At 41.4% G+C, this 21,555-nt stretch overlaps 1 protein-coding gene across 1 annotated transcript in view; it reads right to left on the bottom strand.

The window, feature by feature from the left end:
* The window catches only part of Krt95d (phosphofurin acidic cluster sorting protein KrT95D), a 63,983-nt gene that overhangs the window by 22,998 nt on the left and 19,430 nt on the right, over nucleotides 1-21,555 (bottom strand). The window lies entirely within an intron of this gene.

Raw genomic sequence — 21,555 nt, 5'->3', positions numbered from 1 at the left:
ACCTCGCTACACCCTTCTGAGTCGCGTAGCCTCGTCGTCGAAGCGATTCGAGGATTGACAGCGAGAGTTATTCGTTTCTTCTTCCTTTCTCTTATTGGTGATTTCTTCACCCTTCTTTGTTGCGTAGCCTCGTCTTCGAAGCGATTCGAGAATTAACAGCGAAAGTTATTCGTCTCTTCTTCTCTTTCATCGGTGATTTCTACACCCTTCTGAGTCGCGTAGCTTCGTCGTCGAGGCGATTCGAAGATTAACAGCGAGAGTTATTCGTTTCTTCTTCCTTTCTCTTATTGGTGATTTCTTCACCCTTCTTTGTTGCGTAGCCTCGTCTTCGAAGCGATTCGAGAATTAACAGCGAAAGTTATTCGTCTCTTCTTCTCTTTCATCGGTGATTTCTACACCCTTCTGAGTCGCGTAGCTTCGTCTTCGAGGCAATTCGAGGATTAACAGCGAAAGTTATTCGTCTCTTCTTCTCTCTCATCGGTGATTTCTACACCTTTCTGAGTCGCGTAGCCTCGTCTTCGAAGCGATTCGAGAATTAACAGCGAAAGTTGTTCTTCTCTTCTTCTTCTCTCTCATCGGTGATTTCTACACCCTTCTTTGTCGCGTAGCCTCGTCTTCGAGGCGATTCGAGGATTAACAGCGAGAGTTATTCGTCTCTTCTTCTTCTCTCTTATGGGTGATTTCTATAACCTTCTTCATCGCGTAGCTTCGTCGTCGAAGCGATTCGAGGATTAACAGCGAGAGTTGTAAGTCTCTTCTTCCTCTTCTCTTATCAGTGATCTCATGTTCGATGCTCTGTGAGAATCGTCGAGTTATATTAATGTAAACCAACCCCTCCATGGAAGTGTCTGAGTGTTTGTTTTATATGTATTTGGACGTGGAGGTGGGATAGGATGGAGACTGTTGGAAATGGTTCAAAAATTGTTCTCGTTGAAGTGATATTTTGATGCTTTCTTCTGTTGTTCTCCTCTGGTTGGGTTGTTGAAGGGTGGAACGAGGGGTGAGATTTATCATTAGCTGGAAATATAGGGTATCATCGCAAAGTTGCTTATTGATAATTTTTTTTTTAATTGGATTTTAAATCTGTTTCGTGTAAAGTGTTTTTATGATATGTAGAAATTATTTTGTAGGTAGAGATAAAGTACTATTATGTAGTTTTTTATTTCTGATTCACTAATGTATTTTTAATTGCAACTAGAAATGGTTCAAGAGATAAATCATTCGTTATCGTATCGTTTTGTGCTATAATTTCCTGAATTACTTATAATCAGTGGTCCTTAGTCTTACAAATTCGCTCTGAATGCGGACACGCTTTTGCATAGATCAGTCCATCGACAATGTGGTAATAATTTTCGCGCTTGTGCTCGAATACTCGATATTCCTCGCGAGCAGTGACCATTGTTCGGTCGCTTATTAGGGCTACCTTAATTGGAGATGGTAAATTAACGCGGACGAAAGCACAAGTGCATTCATCAGTTTTGCTGCGCGTAAAATATGAATATGCATGTAGTGTCAACATTGAGGAACGAGTTATGGAAACTATGCTCGCTGAATAGTCGCATACAAACATTCGTGGAAATTAGCGAGTCTCGTTAACGGAAGTATGAACCTGGTGTGGCGAGAGACGAGACGAAACTTCTAAGTTTGACGACTTCGTATTTAAGTGATAGAGTATAAATTAAACCTCTGCTGTCCCGCGTAATTTCAATTTCAATTCGTCTGATAGCTCTGCCATTGATTAAGTTAATAGTGATAATTGCTCTCAATAATTAATTGACGTATCTTAGATTCATCCACATAATTTTCTATATTCGTAAGTCTTAATAGGTTCCAAGTAGATTACGTTTTGTCAATGAGTTTATAAAAAATCTAAACGTACCTTATGAATATTTGTTTATAATGTTTTCAAGGTATAAGATAAAATTTACGTTATTACACATTTGATGTGAACTTGGACGATTTAAAATTGGAATTCGATTCGAATTTCGTAAAAAGAGGATTACGTTATTTCTGCTCGATTCCTTTCACTTCTCCATTCGTGTTTACGAAGTGTCCACGTGCGCGTATATTTGCGAAGCTTACCATAAACCGACTGAAACACGGAAGATGTAAAAGTGCAGACAGAAAATGAATACACCGCGAAAGGGAATCGATAACCATAATCTGAATGGTATGTGCGTCATGCGGCGAGGAAGGGATTCTATTAAGAGATTAATCGTTGTTTCTAGTTTAATTTAATTGTGAAGCAGAGAGATCGGCCGCGGACTATGGTTCGACGAGATTCTATTACCTAGAATCGATCATTGCCCCGTGCAATTCAATTATGACGCGGCTAATAATCCTTTCGCCCACCAAAATGGGCCTCCGCGTTTTCCACCAATTCAAATAAGGTTGCTCCTCGCTGTTCAATAAAATTGTAACGATATTTATGCAGCACGATGAATAAAATTCCATCGATTCTATTTATCAATATCGCCTATCTAAATTACCATTTTTCTTTTCATTTTTTCTAATTAATTGAAAAATTCAGAAATGTAACTTTTTCTCAAACTTCTCTGAAGCTGAACACTCTTTACGCGTTTAGAAACAAATTGTACTTACGATATTGAACTTGTAACGATATTTATGCAGCACTATGAATAACATTCCATCGATTCTATTTATCGACATCGTGTATCTAAATTACCATCTTTCTTTTTATTTCTTCTAACTAATTGGAAAGTTCAGAAATGTAACATTTTCTCAAACTTCTCTGAAGCTGAACACTCTTTACGCGTTTAGAAACAAATGTACCTACGATATTGAACGCAACGAAGAGAAAAACAGAACAAACTAATAACGCTAGATTATTTTATCAATAGATTTTCGTTAACGATGTTCGCGTCCTATCTTTTCCATCGACGGTCCCGTTGATCGACGGTCTATAGGAACTCCGAGTGTTCGTTCGACGATAAGCTTATCGTCGCAGGCTTCCTGTTAAGGAAAAAGCACGAGGAAAACTTTCAGGTCCCGATCGTTTCTCTCGTCGACAGGGAAACTCTGACGTTCTACGTGGCTGACGGTTCGCAGCACGGTTAAAATCGGGAATCTAGAGCGGCGAGTAATAACGAGTCTGATGCCTCGATTAGAACACATGCTACCGCCATTTCTCTTGGCGAATCGGCGCCGTTTAATTTCAAAGTCGACTGGTTTTGACACGATCGCGCCACTCCTGTCAAACGGGCGCCGTTAATCGAGTGGCATTCGTCAACGTTTAAATATTCATCAAAGCAACGTTCTATTTTTTCCTTTTTTTCTGTTGCCTCGCGAATCGCGCGATTTATTGCAATTTATAATTCTCCGTTTGTGTGACATATCGATTTTAATATATCACGTTTCGCAGGATGCATCGAAGCTATCGAATATTAAATAATACATACATCGTACAGAAAATGACAAATGCTAGTAACTCTCGCGTAAAATTTCAAAAACCAACCTCCACCAATATATTTAAGATCGCAAAATTAATAAAAATTAAACTCAAACGATCGCAAATAATTTTAACTAATCGTCCCAAATCCAGAACTCCATCCATCGAAGCTCAAACTCGACGCTGGTACCAAAATGGACGCGACATCTCGCCAGGGTCGCGCAGCCATCGAGCGTTGGCGGAGTTTCCGGGCCACAGCCAATGATCGAAGTGGATCTCTCAGAATACTTAAGCCACGTACGAGTTCGCGAACGATGGCATCGTTCTGTAAGCGACACACGATCGAGATACAGCAATTATTACGTCCGCAGGTAGCAGTGTAATTGACGAGGCCTAGGTTCTCCAACCTAGGGAACCGTGTTATTATAGACCGCTTAGGCGACCGCTGCGTATTATGTAAATGGTCGATATAATTGGAGGATTTTGGTGGAAATTACCATGAGTCATCGGCCATACGGGCATTATCAGGCGTGTACGTCGAGCACAGGCCACGATCAAGTGCATCGAGCTAGATAACGGCGCACCTCGAACGGAAACGCGCTGCTCCTGGCAGTACTTGTTCCACTGACAAACGTTTCGACTGAGAGCTTTACTTGGGGACTGTTCCAACAATTAATTTCATATAGAGTCGCGCGATTTACGTTCGAAGTAAAGCGTTGATGTGTATTCTGAGAAGTACAGACGACGTCTGAGATCGGTCTGACCGATTTTAGAAGCGAAAAGGGGAAAGACGAGCGTCGAGGAATTGTGTCTGAACCTCGAGAATTTGTTGAATATCGTTCTAGAGGAACTGCTTGGGAATTTATCGAACATTAATTTCATATAGAGTTGCGCGATTTACGTTGAAAGTAACGTGTTGGTGTGTCTGAGAAGTACAGACGACGTCTGAGATCGGTCTGACCGATTCTAGAAGAGAAAAGGAGAAAGACAAGCGTCGAGGATTTGTGTCTGAACCTCGAGGATTCGTTAAATATCGTTTTAGAGGAACTGCTTGAGAATTTATCGAACAATTAATCTTTTATACTCTCGTGACTCGTGACTTATGTTCTGAGAAACATTTGTGTGTCTTGCTGAGATTTTGGACAGTGTCTGAAGCAAAAACAGCGGTCCTGGAAGCCAAAATAAGAGGAAAGCCAAGTATAATAAGATCGTGTTTAAAGTTTCGTCTACGAGGGAGCTAACGTTGAAGTATGTTTCAGTGGAACTACTTAAGGTCGTAGCGATCGAACGATTAATCTTCTGTAACAACGGCTGACATATGTTACGAGTCTGCAGGGTTGCAGATGTTATCTAAAATAAGAGGAGTGGCGCTGGAAAAGTCAAAAGTCAACCATGAGAAGATTGTGTTCGAAGTTTTGTTTCCTGGTGAGCCAACGTTCTCAGATCCGTCGGATGCGTGTACACACTGATGATAAAAGTCGACAAGACAGCAACGACGCGTAAAGAAATCGTGCGTGGCTTCGACTAACCATTAATCCATGCGTCTGTACGTGAAGAAGTTTTTAAATGGTCCCTCTCGAACAGGAAGCCTCAAACGCGATTGCATTTCGTTTTTCATTCGCATAGGAAGTTTGTCGGTTCGTGTCTCGAAGTTAAAATAACAAGAAGTATAGCGATCGATTTGATAAACGAAACGTTCAAAGTCCTTCAAACAATCAGACGCGTGTCTTTCGCCTTAAATACCTCAACTTTTGTCTGAATCATTTTTCGCAACGATCTTCATACTTTTTCGAGACGCTTAACTGTTCTCACTCGAATCATCAGATTGTATAGCAGTGCTCGTGAATTTTGATTAGTCCAATCGACGCCTGTAACGAGAGGTCTGACGGGATAACGTAAATGAAGTTGAGGAGGAGATAAAAAGGCAGCCACGTTTTACGATTGCGCGGGGAAATATTAAAAATACCAGCTCTATACGAGACCTGGTTATATCCAGGAGCGAAGGATCACGATTATGCAAATTTCGGTAACAATCGGTAAATTAAACGCAGCCCTGCTGGCGTAGTAAAAAATATATCGCCAGCATAACATTATGCAGCGTAGAGGACTGCCGCATTCCAAGGGGGTACGCCAATCTTTCTCAAGGCCATTTGTACGTTGGCACCCACCCTCGAGCAAATCCATGCCAAAATACCACCTAAAAGGAACTCGCGTGACTATGAAGCTCGCGCTGGTTGCGTCTCGTCCTCTTCTACCGGCAGAAATAAACCAAACGCCGGTATTGGCTTGCGCAACACTCTAATTTAGCTTTCAGCTCCTTAACTTTGACGCGGCGTGCTCCGTTAACACGTTCGTACCAACATTTTTATCGTACCCTCGCGGTATCGATGCTCCGATACGCTGCGAGCTTCGATAATGCTCGATTATGGGACACTTCGAATTTATTACGGCACGTGCGCGCGTGTGGTGCAACGAGGACGATGGAAAATAATTTGAAAACTCTTACTTGAACTACTGGCATCGATCACTAATTTGTAATTTGCTTCGTCAGTCGCTATTTCTTCGAATTCGCTCGTAGCAATTTATTTCCTCGAACTTTATTTCCTTAATTATAATTCTTCGTGATCTTCAGTGAATTGTGCAATCTATACGTGCATTCGATGTATGTGTGATATATGTTTAGAAACAAGTAAAAAATTTAAAAATATGATTACGCTTGGAATTATTCCTCTTTTTCTTTTACAAAGTACTGTACACGAAGATTAAACAAGATTTACATCGCGTGGCACGTTCGATTCCTATCACAAAAAGATTACACAATAATCGCTAGGTACACAGGCGTTGAAACGGAATTCCCAGAGACAGGAATGTTTATTTTTTAATTCCCCATGTGATTTCCCCTCGGTTCCGGGTACGTCTCGTATGGTTCCAAGAACCGATGCAAGATTCTCTCGTGAAATAGCAATCTTCTTGAAAGCTTTTCTTGTTTCAAAGTACATAAGGTTATCTAATTTGTTCATTTCACAAAAATCGTTTCAGCTGTTTGTCACGTGAATCCTTCCATAAATGCCTTATATATTATTATAAAAATACTACCCACACGAATAAAGCCAATAACTAACAAATAAAATGAAAGCAGAGAGTAAATGAAAATGTCAAAAGACATAATTTAAATTAATTTGCTACCTGCGATTACTCTACGACGCATTGATAAAAAGTAGACACAGTACTTAACCAATATCACGAAAAAGTAGGATGCACATGGATATAAGGATCGAAACACTCTGAAACGATAAATAAAGAAACGTAAAGTAAATCAACATCACAATCGCTCGCTAATTTCGCATTAATTTCAAGGTATGGACCTTTGATACTCGCAATGCGACGATACGTACGCCATTTTCTTTTTCGCGTCCTCCTCGAGCACCACGCGCGTGTCTTCTGCTCCACACGATCGTGGCGTGCGAAGCTCCCGTTAAGGGCATCTCACAAGGATGCAACGTACGCGCGCAAACTGGAATTCGTGTTTTCTATTAAGCTGATTCGTGTATTAACGCGAATAATCGACGAGCATCGGTTACCAGAGAAATTACAACCGTGCAAATTGCCGCAACGGCGCCAACTGCGAAACGGAAGCTCGCACGCAGCTAATGGACGCCATTTGTCGCGATAAATAAGAAACCAACTCTCACACTGTAACAAGGTGTGTTCGATTTGTATCGTCGATTATGCAGTCAACGATTAAACGCACAAAACTGCCAGCAATCGTTCTGTTTTCAGCTCGAATAATTATATAAGTTTCTCACTGCCAGATGGAGTCTTTCTTTTTCTATTTCTTCGCAGACGCGATGTCGATCGATCCAAAAACCATACACTTTTGTGTTTGTCGGTTTCTCGCCAACAATCAGTCACGTAATGCCTCGTTTAGATTAGTCGCGTTACTTGAACAGAAGCTCGCGTTCGCGAGTCAAATCACTTGTCTTGATGTCGTTTCAATTAAAGAGGACTGACGCCAGCTGGTCGATAATTGAAATACTAATTTCTCACGGTTGCTACGCTACTTTTCGCAAATGCCACTCGTCTGGTTCGCTCTAGATTCACGTTACGTCATGCAATTCATGTATATTTCAAAATGCATTTCGAGGCGAGGAAACAGTGGAATAAGTTACAACTCTGAGTGCTTGGAGCTCGAGAAAGTATTTCCAAGCCAAGCAAAAAATAAACCACTTGACATTTCAAATAGAATAAACGATAGATTTGTATCAATTAAATACTATTTTAATAACGACATGCGAAACTCGATAGACCTGAACGAGACTTAAGTCGTCGAACAACGTAGTCTCGCGGCCAGACGTGAAAATCGAAGCTTCAACACACGACAAGATATCATTACCATCCGTCTGAATGATCGATTGTCTAACTCCCGTCGACGCTCCATATTTTTTTTCCATTCCCAGTAATTAACGCAGACTCCTGTCCAATTACCAGACACATTATCCGTAACGACTTCAGCACGCGTACCAAGTTGATTCAGAATTAATACGGGAATTAATTAAACGAGGAGAGGCTTCAATCTCGTAGCCAAAATTCATCGTTTATCCCTTTCACTTAGCCAGTGTCCAGAGATTTATGTTTAATCGCGAGCGTAATGACGACTTCGTCTCCGCTAAGTAAATTAATCTGGGCGTGAATCTTGATTGAATAACTAAATCGTTATCGCTGGCGGTATATATAATAACGCGTATAAATAATTGAACGCCGTGCATAAATTTCATCGCGGGTAATTTCGTTCGTCTAACGAGGTAATTTCGATGTGCATCGATCGAACGAAATATTCGTGGATCGCGAGTTTTCAATATGCATCGATAATATCTTCGCGACGACAAATTGAAACTTTGATGCGTCCTCGATGGAAAGAGATCCACTAGAAATCTCTTTGGAAAAACGCTTTCGATCCGTGTTACCAGGTCTCGATGCAACGATACGTTCTCCAATCGCTGTATGCATCAAGCAGAGCGAATTTGCATGTTTCAATGTCACCGTTGCAGCTGGTCCCTTCGTCCTTTACCCGCGTAGCTTTGTCGATAATTATCGATGCAGATTTTGCTCTCCAACGGACGTGTTTTTGCTCGACGCGAAATGCTGCGGCAAATCGTATCGAATGAAACGAGTTCTCCTCTTTTCGCTCGCGGACAGTCGACGTTCATGGTTGGCAATATAACGTAAATTATTCTACGCTCGTTACTTTTTTTCTTTTCTGTCTCTAACAAATTACTCGCCACCGTGGATGTACAAAGGTTATTTTTATTCAACAATTAAACTCCCCGCTTTTTACTTCCCCGGCGATAAAGTTTCCATCGGAATATAAATGATGTTTTTTCTAAGAGAACTTTAGCTCCAGGTTAAAATACTGTAGCGTAAAATGTAAATTCCAATTTTATGGAACGTGCACCATCCAATGATCCCACTTGCTTCTATGCATTTTATTGCCAATTTGTGCGAATCGCTATTGGAACGTGAATTAAATCTTCGTTTCTGTAAGAAGCTATTCTATATATTGACTAAACGAATTACAATTAATTTCTTATTAAACTGCATACAGTTGTGATTGTTAGCGACCAATACTCTACCCTCATTTCTGCCCCAATAATTAAATACCCGCAACTGTTACAGAATTTACGCGAAGCAGATTTCTACACCAGAAAACCCTCTGTTTCGCCCCAAATTTCAATCTCGAGTCTCATCTACAACCATTTCAGTTACCAATTCCCAGCTGTTCCCATTCATACGTTCCTCTTTGTTCTACCCTTTGGTTCGCGTCAGGCAAATTCGCGTCGATTTTCGATAACCTTATTCTCGCTACCCCAAAATAGGGCGATTGAAACGCGCAGCAAGGATAGAAACGTATGTCCTTTATCGAGGGAGGAAGAGAAGAAGCGATAGAAAGCGAAAGAAGAACGGAACTCGCATCGTCAGAGCCAGCCAGCACAATAAGCGCTCGTCGAAACGCACCGCGAGCGCAACCGATGCGTCGATGCATTCGCTGCGCGTATCAAAAGCATTGTGTGCCGCACGATCGTAAACAAAAGGCGACGTGGCTCGTGTAAAAAATACAAGAATAACGCGCGCCGCTGGTGGCTCCTGTCGACTGTTCTGCATATTCAGCGAAGATTCCAGTCAGAATTAATGCGCGCGAATTAATAAGGTTTCTCGGGGGAGGTAGCGAGCATCGAGCTAACCACTTTATGCGGCGAACGTGCACGAAGAGGAGTGCCCACTTAGATGTGCATAATCTATGCACAACGACGCGATATTGTTTCTTCTAGCGTTCGATGTGTCACGATTTTTGTTGGCTTCTCTTCGAAATTACATGAATCGCAAGAGAAACCAGTCGATCGTTACATTTTCTTCGATAAGAGATTACTTTTCTTTGCCATTATTCTCTTCTTATTATTCCTCCCCATATATTTTATCTTTTCCTATTATATTTTATTTTTATCCTATTGCTATTATTCTATTCCTCTTTACTTTAAGCTGAAATGTCTAATCAATGTTTTTTTTTTTAATACAGGCGTTTTTCTTAAGCGATATTTTAAATTTCTTTGGTAACTAAAGAGGCAGAGGGTGTAGATATTTCAAGTATCGTTTTCTAATATTAAATATCTTTTTTAAATCGTTGTATAATTATTTTAATACACATAACGTTAAATATCTAAACGATTTAGACTTTCTAAATATCTGGATATGTTGCATGCGTGGATATTATGCCCACCCCAAAGCGACGCGCTCGAAAGCCTGCAATTCCATCAGCTCGCCCTACGCGTTTACATTTCAAACTGTCGAAAGTAAATAACACGAAACGTTTGGAATTGAATTTTAAATGAAATTTGAAATTAACGTCACGTTCGATGGTAAAACTCGGTTATCCACTCGCAGATTTGAAACGGCGAGCTGTAGGGTACGAGTATTAAGGGTTGAATACATGCGACTTGGTACAAGGCTGAATAAGATTAATGGGATTCAGCATGAGACTTGTGCCACATTAAATACAGCCAACGTTCAAGACGTAATTTGCGTTACAAATTACACGGGATCAACCCCTAATTTTCGTTGTAACAATATTCGAAGTTCGATTAACATTATACGAATACGATTAATTCTATAAAAAAAAAAAACATGTTACACATGTGGAGTTTAATAAAAATAATTATAATAATAATTCGCCTACGTATCGTCAGAAATTAAAAGATCATAGCCCTCATTTTCGACAATAGGTTAAATACAAAATTACTCGTTCAATGCTCGATCGAACAAATCGCACAAAATCCCAAACAACCACCTTATTTACCATTGTCGCAAAAGCTGTGTATCAACGATCACGAAAAAGCATCGATAAAGCCAAACGATGTTACGCAAACGTCGTCTGTGCTCTGGTCTCGGTGGTGCAAATGATTTTCCGCTCGTCTAGAATTTCCATGCACAATCGTCTCACATCGTTCGCCCGCAGCCTCATTGTAGAAAAGTGTCGTACACTTTCCCAATCTCTGCTCCCCGTTCTGTTTGTTCTCGTTACGTAAACCCACACAGAGACAAATGTGTATCGATGCGTTAACATTGCGCAACGTTTTGTTCGTCCCACGCCTTGGTTACCACGCGATTCTTCTATTTCAGTTGGAATTATCATCGACTTTTCGTCGCCTTTATTTATTCCCTCGCGCCTCCGTTCAGAGCAACGCTGGCACAATATCGCTGTTATCGAATCGCGACGTTTAATTGGGAGGAATATTATCTCGTCGATGCGACGATAAAACGTCAATGGGAACAGGAAATTACGATACTGTGCGAAAGTATTGGACGATCTCTCTGTCGTTCGTTTCGCGCGAATGGTAATTAAGCGACCCCTTCGAGGGTGAATTGTTCGAGACGATGGGAACGTCTGAGATGGATATCGCATAGTGAATTTCGATAGTTCGACGTGTATTAAGAATTGCACGCGTCGCAATCGGATCGACTGGATCAGATGAGCAATATTGAATCAATAAACCTTGGTGCAGAGGGGTAAAACTGATTCTGAACTCTCGAAAACTCTGCTATCTGGAACGAGATCGAAACTCTTTGAGGAGAGTTTTTGGAATATTGATTGTTTCATGTGAATTGGAGAGCAATGACAATAGAACCGATATCAAATATCTAAAATTCTAGAAAATCCTACGAGGGTTCACATACCCGTGACCGTGAGCTTAGCAAATCCTAGCAAAATTAATAAATCGCGTCGATCGAGAGGGATCCAAAAGCGGTTACCACGTAACCATAAGTTCAATTCAGTCGCGTTTGCGCAACAATTGCAATAAAATCCTAGCAAAATTAATAAATCGCGTAACCATAAGTTCAATTCGATCGCGTTCGCGCAACAATTGCAATAAAATCCTATCAAAATTAATAAATCGCGTCGATCGAGAGGGATCCAAAAATGGCGGGCGCGAGACGCGTGCGCCCCAGATTGAGCAGCAAACGAAAGTGAGGAAAGAACGGCGCATAATGACCGGTAATCAAGTTACGACGGTTCCTCGCGCGTAAAATGGCGCACGGTGCGGCTAGAAAAAAGAAAAAATAATCGTGTCCGACGAGAGGCCGCGTGTCTGAACTGTAATTACATCCATTTACAGTTACGAGCTTGAAACGGAGGTGGACGCGCGCGGCGTTTGGTTACTGTCACGCTTTCCGGATCGCGACATTTAAAGCGGCGACCGCGAACGACATTTCCAGCAGGAGTCGCGTGCAAGCTTGTGCACCGGTCCGTGCGCCGTTCCTTTCTCTGCTGAATTAGAGAATCTGAAAAAAAGGCCTGCTCGATTCTCCCGGGAGAAACACGGGGGTTGGAGAGCCTCTCTTTCAATCCCTCCCGTGGCGTCCACTTTCTACCTGAATATGTTTCACGTCGCACTTTCGCGAGCCTGGCTCAATGTCTGTTTAACCTCTTTTTCTCTTCAGCACTGTTTAAATGTTACGCTTTGAGACAGCTGGGAATGGCACCAGTATTTTTAATGGCTATTTTTTGTTGCAATTTGAACGTGCACGAGTGCAGCGTGCACACACCCGGAGGTTATAAAGATTGGGTGCACTGAGAACGACTTCGTTTCTATTCGCTAACGAGTTAACTGTGCCATCTGAAACTCGTAAACTACTTGCTGCATTTACGAATTTATAGAAACAATTTAGAGTAAATTCAGATAACACGGTTAAATAAATTTAAAGATTTGTTTGAAGAAACTTGGTAGAGTGTCATTGATATCAAGAATTTTCAACAACTTTCATACCATAAAACTCATTCGCATGTTCTTTCCTTTCGTGGAGTTCCCATCGTCGCTACTATTGCAACAATTACCCAGATCCTCCCAAGTATGCTAACACGAGAGCAACGCGCACGTATCTGAGAGTAAAAAGTTTAGTTATACTGAAAACGACTTCATTTCTATTCGTTAGCAAATTAACTAAAACTCGTAAACTACTTGATGCATTTACGAATTCATAGAAACAATTTAGAGTAAATTCAGATGACACAGTCGAATAAATTTAAAGATTCGTTTGAAGAATATCATGAATTTTCAACAACTATTCATACCATAAAACTCATTCGCATGTTTTTCCTTTCGCAAAGTTCCCATCGTTGCTACTATTGCAACAATTACCCAGATCCTCCAGAGTATGCTAACACGAGCTCGCGGCGCGGTGGTCCGACTGCGAACGGCTTAATCCACTGCCACCCCCTATTCCCGGAACGCCTGTTGCCTCGCGTCTGTATTAATGAATCTGTTAGGCCCAAAACCCTCGGACACGGCAATTTGAGGTAAACGAATTGCCCAGCAAAATGAGAAACATACATCGAGGATGCAACTGCGCCCGATCGGCCATTTCATTCTCTACTTCCGTCTCACCCCCCCACGGAATTCAATTCATCGCCGTACAGAACGGATTGTTTCAAATGAACACACGATCGTTCCATTTAACGAGCTTTCGCTTAATTTAATTAACGCTACTGGAGCCTTGTTTTTGGTGATCGAGCGATCCAAAGGAATTTTACAAGATGGCTTATTGTTCGAGTTAGATGAGATTGGTTCCGTTGAGGAAGATCAGATTAAACGTTGAGGCAGGGGTGTTAAGTAAATAGAAATTAATTTCGTATTCAGGTGAACCGAGAGTCATCGTTTCCAGGACTGTTCAAACATGTTGTCACACATGATTATGATTGATGTGGAACGCTCGATAGATCGCACGGATGCGCGAGCTGGATTTGCATTGCAAATGATGCGCGCAATAACGCCGCTCAGAAATGGGACGGTGGACATCGACTGGTTTCTACGTCTTCGTTAGATATCGATTTCTCGACGAACGTCAGAATCGAACGCCAGGAAAGTTGTTGTATGTTAATTACGCGACGTGATACGCGTTTTTCAGCCACTTCATCGACTCGACTGGGATGCTCTTTGTCGAACGTTGCCATCGTCCAAGGATAGAAATATCTAATAAAAATAGACAGATATTCGACGATTGCGAGAGTTATAAATATTCAGATGTTCTATCCATATTCATGATCGCGCGTACATTTTTCTTCTGTAAAAAACGCGTGGAATCAATGCATGCTTTTCTTTTATCCGTTTCAGTACGACAATTTTGTTTCTCTGGTTTCAACGGATTCTTATACAATGTATGTACGTTTTAACGTATACAATTAATATTCTACTACAGTGGTTACATTAATTTAGTCGTTCTCAATAACGCTGACAGGCGAACACGAATTCTCTTGTATCGATGGGAGTAAAACAGTTTCGTACCAGTGTAACGCGAACCAGTTCGCGCTTGTGATACTTTCCTTTCTTCCTAAAAATTAGAAACGATATACACGTGTATATACACGTTTTGAAAGTTGTCAGTAACACTGATGCCGTGCAGAAGCCTTCCATACGGTGTATACCTTCCATACATATTATTAACACTCCGAGTGTACCACAAAAAGGACCTCTAAATAACACATCAAATTTATTCTGTTGAGACAAAACATTTCAAAAAATTCTCTAAGCTCACCTAATCCATTGTTTTCTAAAAGTCGAGCAAAAAATATCTTAAAACCCTCAAATTTCGTAGGAAAACTAAATTTCAGCAAAATCATCAAAGTAGAACGAAGACACCAACGATACTTAAAGTAACGAAAAAGGAGGAAAACAACAGCTATTGGAATATTAAACGTAGAAACTTGCGAACTTCTACTGCTCTCTAACCTTCCGTTTGATCCTTTAAAGAAAAAACAAGCCAAGATAATTGTTATTCCCAGGTCCACGCGGAAGGAACGCGTACGTGCTGAGATCAAAGACGCCTCTCGCGAACCGAGTAAAGGATTGCGAAACGGCGAACGCCGTGGCGGATGGTACGTGCGATGCACACGGGACGGACACGACGCATTTCAATAACGGCCAGCTGGCGAACGCGAGACCAACGCGGAAAGCAAAGCGCGAACCAACTTCGTGGCGTTTGTTGTCGCATTAGTTTTTTTTTTTTAAACTAATCACACACCGCAGGTATCGTATCTCGCGTTTATTGAGCAATAGATCATTGCGCAACAATTCGCGATTCATCGTGCTGTGCAATCGATAGAAACGTTCGCGGAAGGGGAGGAGTTTCGATGAATCTCGCTGATTAATTATTTTCACTCGATCGCGCGTACTTCTTCTTTAATTTTAGAAGCACTGCCAAGAAGAAGGCTGGTCTTCCAGGAATTTCATGAAAAAATATTTCTTCCAGCATTTTTACGTTGCTTTGTGCTCTTACACGATTTTTCGTAGACACGGGTAGTAAAATGTTTGCTGCTAGAAATTTCGTTTGAGGTGAGGGAAGAAGCGTGTAAACGAAATAAAATTGCATATTGCAAAAATTGTCTAAGAATACTATGCTAAAATTGTTAGAAAATTATGAATGCTAATGGCAGCATTCTTATTGAAGGATATAGACACAGTTTTCTTTGCACGCAAAGTATACAAAATCGAACAGGTACAAATGCGTTATATCGAATCATTTCGATGAATAAATGCATTTATAAGCAGAAAATGAAGGTTAATTTATATTATAGAAAGGAAAACTAATTTTCTACTTCCGCAAAGCGTATTACCCAACAATTTCTAGTTTCCATCGCGCTTAAACGACTTCGCGAGCATCGATCCAGCGTACGATGACTCGGTACAAAGCCACCTTATCAAGAGCACGTTCGGCTCAACGAAATTGCGGTTTATTATTTTCATCGCGTGAATGGAGACAGGTGAAATCGATTGCACGTTGCGTCAACGCCAGCTACATGGGATAAATACGGTTATTCCGCGAGCCATGGCGAACCAAGTGTACGCTTTTTCCCTATCGACGATATTGCTCCAGATATTTCATCAATTACGTTTGCCCCTCGCATTCTTTTCCTTATCGAAACTTTATATCTACTTAGGATCAAAATCGCTCGCAATCTGTTAAATATCGTTGCATGCTACGAAAATATCTTTCGTACCAATCCGCATCTGATACGTTGAGCTCAACAGAAAAGAGCAAGCAAGCGTATACATTTTTATGAGATAACCAAGAAGTTTTGAATACTTGTTGCTCACAATAGAACCAGTTAAATGGAGATCGAATGCTTGGAAATCATGCTCAACTCATATCCTATAAAAATGATAAACTCTTGGTAAACTATAGTAGAAGTGAACGCAACTGTGAGCTAAGAGAAGAGTCAGAAGAATCGAATTTTATTTCCCATGAAAAATACGAAACTCGATGAGAAATCCAAAATAGTCACCGTACAAGTATCACATTATTTTCTACATCTTGAACATCTGAGAATTTCGTGAAACTTCCTTGCGTGATAACGAGACTACGTTACGTAAAGATATTCCCGGAAATTGCGGATTCACACGGTGGCTCCAATGGCTCCCGGTGCACCCAAGTCATGATCGATCGAGACGAAGCTTCGTAGCAACTCGTGACGAAATTTATCAAAATCCAACAACGGAAGCATCCAACAAGGTAGTTCGATATTTCTCTCAGAACGATAGACGAGATTTCTTCAAGTCGATCGTACGATCTAACGACGAATGCACGCGTGTACGTGGCGCGTTGTTATCCCGTACAACCGTCGTGACAAGAATGACAAATGGCCCCTGAGCGTCTACCCAAAGCGTGCTGGGCGACTCTCGATGACGAGAAACCCTGACATTCTGCTACTTCCGAAATCTTTTAATAACCCTTTCGACTAACGACCGTGAACCCTGAAATACCGTATTCATAGATCTTGAATCAAGAGAAATGATTGTTATTTCGAGGACAATTTTTTATGGAGATATATGGAACGTTAAGGAATATTTTTTAAATCGTTTTTCTTGGTCTGAGATATCAGTCGAGTATTCGTGACAGTTCGTCGAGTGAACGAGTAAGAGAAGGTAGAGCTGATTGAAAGTTGCCGTAAAATACGACAATGGCGTCTAATCGATCGGGCGTAGCGGCACTGCCGAACTGGCGAGGCGAGGGAGTAAAAAAGTGGAATGACTCAAGCCCAAAAAAGACTAGGGACAGTGATCGTTATCCCGATGACTAAGAACCAGACAAGATTTATATCTTCCGACAACAAGGTAACTTCGAAGAAAAGCCCGAGTTCCCAGAAAAATATCGAACATCTTCGCACGCCCTGTTGAACTTAAGAATGAAACAGAAAGGAAGTTCATATCGCGACTAAATCATTTTGTCAATTTAAAATATGCAACTCTATGAGATTAAATTCGTTACAAAGTTACTAGTTACTAGTTTTTACCAGTTCTCGCATAGAGAAATACAAAGAATCGAACAAACAGTACAAATATGCGAGCCATTCATCGATACGACTTCGCCAACCCTCTCACGCCCCCAAGGAAATAAATTTTCCTACCAAAAACTAGATTTAATTTAAAAAATGAATCTGCTTACAATTTGGTCCTAGAAACACCGTGTCGAGCAAACAGAAACCAGATTAAATTTTAAAAATGAATCTGCTTACAATTTGGTCTTACAAACACCGTGTCGAGTGAACAGAAACGATACAGCAAACCTCAAAGTAATTCTCCAAAAAAAAAGTCTCTTGCATCCAACCGTTTTGCGTTGGATCAACAATGGCAAGCGTCGTTGCATCATCGCAACAACACAGTGCGAAGCGTGTTGAGCGTAGAAAAAAGGTATCTCGAGCGAAATAAGAATCGAGCGTACGCAACGGTGAATCTCTGTCGTGCCATATAAAGCACGCGAGACTACCAAACGAGACCACGAAAAATTGTATTCGAGCGTGTTAGCATGCACGCGTTAGCGAGCTGACCGTCGTTGCGGCTGGGGATGAAGAATGCCCGGGCTCTTCCGTCTTTTATGACTCACCCGTCGACTATTCGAGTCCGCTGGGGAGGCAAAGGGAGAACGAGAACGAGAAAACCAGACGAGCGGGTAAACGACGAGTCAGGCGAGAGAATTTCCGTACGCCTACCACCATCGCCGCTCGTTGCTCCTTTTTCCATGGAAATTGACATTCCCAGGCGGAGGTGCGAGTTCAAGTATGCGCGGATCTGTTCGGCACGAGAGTTCGCTCGGTTTCTGAACCACGATTTGTAGGCTACTGGCCTGGTCTTTAACCCCTCGACGCGCCAACCAGCCGTGATACGCGCTGACTGCGATCATGTCTACGAATGTGACGAATAATAACGTGAATGTTGTTGGAAAAATGGTGACAGTGCAAGTGGAGTGCTGTGTGGAAAGATTAACTTGCTTTTTATGGGATCAGTGTAAAGAGAGTGATTTTTAACGGATTAATTTTACAAGAGCTTTTTCTTTTGGTTGCATCAAGTTTCGTGGGTTTCTAATGATGGTATTTGGGCGATTCAATTTTTTTTAATTAGTGTAATATTTTTCTAATTTAGTAGGAAGGCTAATTGTACTTCTCTTCGATTATTGAGAACATTACAATAATTGTTACGTTATTGATTGGATTAGTTCTCGATAGTACACTGAGGATAGTTGATTTTATTCATATTTTGAATTTCTAGTTAATAAATCTACGAGATAATTGCTGAATTTCCGAGTAATTTTACGAGCCAAGTAAGAGAGGTGCACAAGTGTCTCGACGCAGTCTGGGCACAACGGTTAAACGTGTAAATTAAATTGTCGGGAGGGAAAAAAGAGGAATGCGAAACACCTGACACGGCAGTCCCGCGTCTTTCAAACGCACGGTAAAATTCATTTCTTCCAAACATTTCACGCTTGACTAGCGCCAGGTAAAGATGAACTCGGAGAATGCTGCTAATTTGCTGAAACAAACCAGTAATTCTCGACTGTGATTTAACATACACCTCCTTATTTCACGCGATAATGCGAGACACACGAAGTGTTGTAGACGTGCATAAGAATACGTTACAAGACTATCCGAATCGTCGATGCTTAAAACGATCAGCGATAAAAGAGCGTCTGAGTCGATGACTGAGAGATATTTACGACTATATCACACATTTGTTTGACGAAAAGTACACAGAGGTAAAATCTAATTTATATCGCTGCTTATCTCTCGTTCCTCGTCCTCATCGATTTCGAGGAAAATAGAATGCCGTTGCACGAGATCAAACAAGTTCTTAAGGCGATAAAACGTCTCCGAAACACACGAGCGACAAGCGTGATGCTTCGATGTTCCGCTCTGGAACAATGCAAACATGTGATAATTCATTCCAACCGCGTCTTTTTACAAGAAAAAGTGACAGAGAGATAGCCAATAACTTAAATAACCCGTAAATAACGAGATAAATATACTTCCCTCAACCACTCATAAATATCTGTTAACTGCTCGCTTTATAGCATTGTATATGAACATTATTCAAGTAATTCGACTCAAATGTGTAAATTAATAAGAAACAAGTGGTTAATGATAACACTTGTCGCTTTCTAATGGATTCTACGAGCCACAACTTTACTGTTTATAAAATATTTATCAATTATGCCTTCGACACTAAAATGCAGCATTTTTCTAAAAATAATACCAAGATTCTGATGTCTTGTAATAGAATTCTTATTGCAAAAATAGATACATTAGTCGTGTGTTCTTTTAGCACATATTTAACCAGAAAAAACGCGTATCAATTAGAAACAACAGACGTCTACTGGCCAGATATCATTTCCCCTATTATCGTTTGATTCACTGATATCCACTCGTGTTTAACTTACAACGATTGATCCACGTACCACGAACATTTCCGTAATCTCTACACTGATACCACGAACGAATCTCCAATCTAGCGATAAGTTTTCACACATCCTCGAGCATCTGATCTCAAATTTGCATACCTCTTGCGAACAGTTCTCAACGGAACCTCTTCCAACACCCAGCGCATCGAACGATCGTACCTTCCGAAAGAAGGAGCTCGCAAAGACCTTGTCCTCCGCCAGCATCCGCTGTCCAAGCGCCATTAACCAGCGCGGAACAATGCAAATCGAGAGACGCCGCAAGAGCAGCGAGTGCAGGGTTGAAACATTCGATGCAAATTACACAGTGGTCGTTGGAAGGAACAGGCCGATGTCAAAAGTCGATGGGCGGTTCTCAACGCTTGACCTTTCTGCCTCCGCGCCCCCAGGGCTTTCATCTCGAGGGAACGATCGTGATTGCGTTCGACCCTCTTCCTCGCGGTGACTATGCGGCCTCCAACATCGCTGGAGATTGAAACCAGCCGCGTTTGATAAGAGAAACAATGGGACCGATCGCGGGGAACGGCTGCGGTTCCTCATCGACGTTCGACCAGCCAACCAGGTGCATTTACCTCCATTTCTGATATCGTCACACCGCTTTGGCCAACTCGCGAGGCGGTCGTTTCAGCGGATCTAAAATAAGTGCCGCGGGTGGAAGCTAAACGAGACGCTGCGCTCGTTAAATCAGCTGTGCCTCGCCAGGGGATACGATTTGGTGGAACGGAAGAGGAAACGAGCTCGAATCTTGGAATTGGAAAGGTATATCTTGGTTGTTTTTAATAATAGGTACTATTCGAGCACTGGCCACTGGTTTCGTCCAACTTTACACATGATCACGATACTTTGCTTGGATGTATCTGCTGTAAGTATACAACGATCGAGGAGACGCGATGACTGAACCAAGATCCAGTCAAGTGGTGCGCTATGCGATACGAATACTTGTTGAAGAGACAAGTCGCCAAATGTATCCTTTCATATTTGCTACAGGGCTGTACTTATTTCAGTGTCTGATACACACTTGTTTCTGTAAGCAGATTTGAAGTTGGGTGATGGAAGAAGAAATACGTTCAGCTTGTATTTTCCAACGCTGACACTTGAAAAATATAGTAGACATTATCAGCTTTGTGTCAAATGTTTCGAATATGTATTCTAAATTGTGTTGAGCTTTATTAATGATAGGAGTCGCAGTCTCGATAAGTCAGCCTTGCAAGCTCCAATAAAAATTTTGTATACGCTAGATGTTTCGCTATCGAGCAAGAGTTTCGCCCACTTTATCACTTTTCCGCTCGTTTTGCTGTCCCCTCGAAGCCCCGGATCACTAATATCCAGAAAATGGCTGATCCGTCCCTGAGCGCTTGACTTGCCACAGAAATACTCAGAGGCGTGAAGGAGCGGAACCCCTGCTGTTTTTATGAAGTCGCTACATCGCGCCAACTTTTATACAGGGTGAGTCACTTAAAACGTGACAGCCTCGTACCACTCGTAAACTGTTTCTCTCATGCGCGCAAGAGAAGATATTTAAAACAAAAATTGAATGGGTGCGCGAGGAGGAATAAGTTCCTATTTCTGGAAGCAACCCTCGATAGCGTGAAGTACCATTATTGCGAACGTTAGGCTGCTCATCAGCGATATCAGAAAATTTTCATTAAATTCTTAAGTTTTGGAAAAGTGAGAAGTCACGGGAAGCTAAGAGACGAATAGAATTAACAGGTAAATCGATCTTTCGATCGGAAGATTCCTCGCGAGGAAAATTCAATTCTATGCCACAACTTACAGATACATCTTTCATTATTTTCACAACAATTAGCAAAATCGCAACACATACGATATGAAGGAGTCATTACAGAAAACCACATTTGTAATTACGTATACAT

This window comes from Xylocopa sonorina, chromosome 4 (genome assembly GCF_050948175.1).
Source record: "Xylocopa sonorina isolate GNS202 chromosome 4, iyXylSono1_principal, whole genome shotgun sequence".
In the NCBI taxonomy this organism is placed as follows: Eukaryota; Metazoa; Arthropoda; class Insecta; order Hymenoptera; family Apidae; genus Xylocopa; species Xylocopa sonorina.
The sequence above is the reverse complement of the archived record's forward strand: the minus strand, read 5'-3'. Positions and strand labels throughout refer to the sequence as shown.